The following is a 5962-nucleotide window of genomic DNA, read 5'->3' as shown; positions in this document are numbered from 1 at the left end:
GCCTGATGGGTCAGCTACTGTTTCTGCAGTCTATGCGTGCAACTGGCCCGGCCTGACAAGGATGGGCGCACCGGCGGCATGATGTTAGCTTGTCAGCGTTTGGGATTCGCAGCTTCCGTTAGCTTAATGTGAATCTGCACCACGGCACGGTGCTGCTGCTTAAGTCAAGTCTTGTCTTCACTGGTTCGCGTGGTCCTAAATCTTTTGGGGTTCTCGCTTTTTTGCCCTTTGGCTTAGATCCCTTTTGGTCCCCTGCCCTTCCTGTATCATGTTTTACCTGGTTAGCTGGACCATTTTCTGGCCCTTGTATTTACTTCGATTTGTCAGCTCTCTCAAAGAACCGCGTTATATTTTGGTCTGTAATTTAAAACCATTCTGTTTTCTTGAACATAAATTTGTTTGTGCTAGTCGTTGTTACATTTGACCTTGAAAAATTTTGCTTTTAATTTGTCAGGTCTCTTAAAGGGCTGTGTTAAATCTTGGGTCTGAAATTTAAAACTATTGTTTTACGTGGGGACATTTAAGGTATCATATTTGTTTATACATTTCGATATCGATGTTAGATTGGTTAAGCCATTGTGCTCCTTTGAATTTAAAGCATTCCGCTGATTGTTTTAAGAATCGCTGATTGCTCAGAGATTATTTGATTGTGTTTTACTATTAATTATTTAAGGAAAAATGTGAACCACTTGGCAAACAATGAATGATGTCATAACCTTAGGCCTAGCCGCTCCACGAATTCTTGTTTACCTGCTTTGCTGGAGCTCAGTTCTGCTTTCAAAACTAGCGCTTACGCGTGGGCGGTGTCACTCTTTGTCAGCCAGCGCTCACAGGAATAATAAAAAGCCACGTAACACCACGTAAACTACTGCATTATTACTATACAGCCTTCTAAACTGCTACAAGACGTGTAAAAAATTCGAATGGGAGAGCTATTAATTCTTCTGTGTCCATCACACTCGTAGCTTTAGTATGAAGTTCCCTTTACACGTGGGCGGGAATGGAGCAACTACTATGCTTCCCCCTTCACATGAACTATACTGGACATATCGGGAAAAAATTAGCGACGAAATACAGTCCAGCAAGCACATTGACAGTGTGCGAGATCTTTCAGTGCTCCCAGGCAGAATGAATCAGACATGCGATGCGAAATAAAACCCCGCAATATGATGGTGCGATGACACTATAAGCCATACTTAGATATGAAGTATATGTACACATCCCCACCACTCAAACGAGACTACAATAGCCACAGTGCACCAAAAAAAAGCTATTTCTGCATATTGATGTCATTGTATCCCGGGGGCTACGGCACCCCTCCACTATACAGTAAAATGCGACCTTCGAGAGCTGCAGAGATAGTCAATTGCCTGTCGACAACTCAATTCCCCAAAGACAAACAATCAACTTGCAAACAGCACACATGTAATTACTGCTGAAAAAAGAAGATCTGCACTTACGTGGTATCAGTAGAATCACAGGCAGTTCTTTTCGATATCTGCAACTACCTCGTATGAACGTTGCCTCCACGACCATAAGAGTCCGAGTAGCTCAGAGATGTCCCCGCAACGGCGAAAATGAAACGGCTAGCCCAGAGAAAGATGCATCGCAGCCTCACTATGCGGACATTCGCTGATGGGATCCATGGGAAATCATCCTACGCATCAGAGAATCCCCGCCTTGTGATATCTTCGCGGTAATGGTGGAATTCCTTCCTACCTACAAATCTCCATCGCAATGTCCAGAGAATACTCCGCTATCAGTAATGGCACATCATTTGAGCAGGGCCCATGCACGGATAGCATCGCAGAAAGCTTGTTGAAAAGAAAGACAGTGTGTGCCATCTGTCGAAGACCCTCTGCAGCCATCTGTAAACATTCTATAAATATTTTCTTATTATACGTCTCTATAGTACCGAGAATGATTCCAACAATAACATACTACTAACGATAGCGGAGTTCATCTGCACAGTGAGAACTTATTAAGTCAGATATATATACAGCAACAATTGTGATGAGACCATTAATTATGCTTGTTGGTTGAGTACACGATGGTGAATTACGAACAGTGTATCACAAGACAGATCCAACATTGCTTCCTACATGGCTTACAAAGTTATTGGCCACAATTCACAGCAGTGAATCTTTTGTTGGCTGCGCAAATGCTGTAACACCCCCCTTACTTAGTAGAAGACTTCTCCCAAAACCAATACATAAACCTTTACTTATCACCGGCAGATTCAATCAACACGCTGGTACATGTGAACTCAAATTGCACTACATATATTTCACATCAGGGAGCGAAAGGCTATTTACAATTTGTACAGAAACCAGATGGCAGTTATAAGAGTCGAGGGGCATGAAAGGGAAGCAGTGGTTGGGAAAGGAGTGAGACAGGGTTGTAGCCTCTCCCCGATGTTATTCAATCTGTATATTGAGCAAGCAGTAAAGGAAACAAAAGAAAAATTCGGAGTAGGTATTAAAATTCATGGAGAAGAAGTAAAAACTTTGAGGTTCGCCGATGACATTGTAATTCTGTCAGAGACAGCAAAGGACTTGGAAGAGCAGTTGAACGGAATGGACAGTGTCTTGAAAGGAGGATATAAGATGAACATCAACAAAAGCAAAACGAGGATAATGGAATGTAGTCAAATTAAATCGGGTGATGCTGAGGGGATTAGATTAGGAAATGAGACACTTAAAGTAGTAAAGGAGTTTTGCTATTGAGGGAGTAAAATAACTGATGATGGTCGAAGTAGAGAGGATATAAAATGTAGACTGACAATGGCAAGGAAATCGTTTCTGAAGAAGAGAAATTTGTTAACATCGAGTATAGATTTAAGTGTCAGGAAGTCGTTTCTGAAAGTATTTGTATGGAGTGTAGCCATGTATGGAAGTGAAACATGGACGATAACCAGTTTCGACAAGAAGAGAATAGAAGCTTTCGAAATGTGGTGCTACAGAAGAATGCTGAAGATAAGGTGGGTAGATCACGTAACTAATGAGGAGGTATTGAATAGGATTGGGGAGAAGAGAAGTTTGTGGCACAACTTGACAAGAAGAAGGGATCGGTTGGTAGGACATGTTTTGAGGCATCAAGGGATCACAAATTTAGCATTGGAGGGCAGCGTGGAGGGTAAAAATCGTAGGGGGAGACCAAGAGATCAATACACTCAGCAGATTCAGAAGGATGTAGGTTGCAGTAGGTACTGGGAGATGAAGAAGCTTGCACAGGATAGATTAGCATGGAGAGCTGCATCAAACCAGTCTCAGGACTGAAGACCACAACAACAACAACATATTTCACATAAGATAAGATAAATTGGGACCAGTGGAGATAGATGTTTTCCTGTCTCTATCTCCGTTTTTGTGGGTCGCACAAGGTACCGTATGGAGTATATGAGTGTTCTAAAAAAAAATTAGAAAGACACATCAGATTGCGTGATCCTCTTATAAGCAGGAAGCTACCTAGAGTGCAGACAAACATAAAAAACGTAATGACTCTGTGCAAAAGCATATATCTAATATATGTTTGGAAATATGTAAACACTGGACTGACAGTAAAATAAATTTCTATCAAAGAGCTACAATATACTGTAGTTTTCATGATAATTACAGTCCACATCTATCAATCCAACCTGGCAAGTGTCTCAAGCTGACGATGAAATACAGTATGTTTTCGTAACACAAAAAAACTCTAAACATGTTATGCATGTGATAAATAATTTTAGGTCAATGGGTAATAGTGGGTATTTATTTACAACACCATACTGACATTAGCGCCGCGTGGTGGAACTATAACACGTCTGGAGAAGTCATATTGTTGGCAGCCATAGCTAAAAATGCACAGTAAAGTATTTTTTCCCAGTCATGGTTCTATAAGAAGTACTGGCTGATCCTAGAAAAGTGTCAGTCAGACTGATTTCAGTCCTCCGGCAGAGCAACTTCGAATTCCACCATTAGATTATCTGCGAAAGAGCTACCAGTTTTGCTGTTTACTGCAATCGATTTCCATGACAAAACTGTTGGCATAAAGTGCATGATTTTATAATCCGTTGTACAATTTGCTCTTTTTTTAAAGTAGAGTATTAAGGTATGATACTGCAACCTGCCATTACCGAATAACCCATTAAAACTACTGTCTTCGACAACATGTACGCATCCAGGTCAAAAATATAGCACATCTGTATTTTAATTTCAGGTGTCAGAACCATAAAAGACGTCATGATCAGTGGCCAGCAACAAATAACCTCCAGGACCATCTTAAAACTATACGTATGAAAACTTTAATACACTGCTGGCCATTAAATTTGCTACACCACGAAGATGACGTGCTGGAGATGCGAAATTTAACCGACAGGAAGAAGATGCTGTGATATGGAAATGATTAGTTTTTCAGAGCATTCACACAAGGTTGGCGCCGGTGGCGACATCTTCAACGTGCTGACATGAGGAAAGTTTCCAACCGATTTCTCATACAGAAACAGCAGTTGACCGGCGTTGCCTGGTGAAACGTTGTTGTGATGCCTCGTGTAAGGAGGAGAAATGCCTACCATCACGTTTCCGACTTTGATAAAGGACGGATTGTAGCCTATCAAGATTGCGGTTTATCGTATCGCGACATTGCTGCTCGCGTTGGTCGAGTTCAATGACTGTTACCAGGATATGGAATCGGTGGGTTCAGGAGGGTAATACGGAACGCCGCGCTGGATCCCAAAGGCCTCGTATCACTAGCAGTTGGGATGACAGGCATCTTATCCGCATGGCTGTAACAGATCGTGCAGCCACGTCTCGATCCCTGAGTCAAGAGATGGGGACGTTTGCAAGACAACAACCATCTGCACGAACAGTTCGACGTCTTTTGCAGCAGCATGGACTATCCGCTTGGAGACAATGTCTGCGGTTAACCTTGGCGCTGCATCACAGACAGGAGCGCCTGCGATGGTGAACTCAACGACGAACCTAGGTGCACGAATGGCAAAACGTCATTTTTTCGGACGAATCCAGGTACTGTTTACAGCATCGTGATGGTTGCATCCGTGTTGGCGACATCGCGATGAACGCACATTGGAAGCGTGTATTCGTCATCGCCATACTGTCGTATCACCCAGCGTGATGGGTATGGGGTGCCATTGGTTACACGTCTCGGTCACCTCTTGTTCGCATTTAATTCTTGCCAAATTTAATGATTATACTTAAAGGGGAAGAACCGTATAGGTTTTAGTGAGTGAGTTTGCGAGCATCAAAATATATGACATAAATGACCGTATCTTTTAATTACAATAACTTAGAAGCTTCATTACTCTACATCATGGGTCCGTAGGCTTTAATACGTGACATAAATTTCAACTTGAAACGTCTACCGTTCCTTAGAGAAAGAGGAAGGGGCAGACAAATAACGAATGTCAATTTTTTTATTGTTGATACATTTACAAATTCACAGTTTTAGCATATTTTCATTGTACTATGAATGCTTCCTTCCTGGCAAATTTCTGATTCTGTCACCCTATAGGATTTAATGAGAGAATTTGAGAATAGCAAAATCTGTGAGATAAATGGCCATATCTTTTGATTGTATTGACTAAGGGACTGTAGACCTTCGTACGTGACACAAATTTCCACTTTATACGCCCACCCTTCCTGAGAAATATTGGTCTTAATAGACGGGCGGACGGACAGTCTGCTAACACATTACAAAATTTTTTCTTGTAATATAAATATAAATTATCAGTTTTAGAATTTTTCCTTTTGTTGTAGCGTGGATCCTTGCTTCTTGGCAAATTTCGTGATTCTACGTCAACGGGATGTACCCTGTAGACTTTGATGATTTAGTGACGAGTATCAAAACATGTCACAAAAATGGCCGCATCTTTTAACTGCATTGACATAGTAGCTAAAGTTTATTATGTCGCCAAGGCAAGATAGACCTTAGTAAGTGACACAAATTTCAGCTTGATATGTCT

The sequence above is a fragment of the Schistocerca nitens genome, chromosome 7 (assembly GCF_023898315.1).
Source record: "Schistocerca nitens isolate TAMUIC-IGC-003100 chromosome 7, iqSchNite1.1, whole genome shotgun sequence".
In the NCBI taxonomy this organism is placed as follows: Eukaryota; Metazoa; Arthropoda; class Insecta; order Orthoptera; family Acrididae; genus Schistocerca; species Schistocerca nitens.
This window is presented reverse-complemented; position numbering follows the sequence as displayed.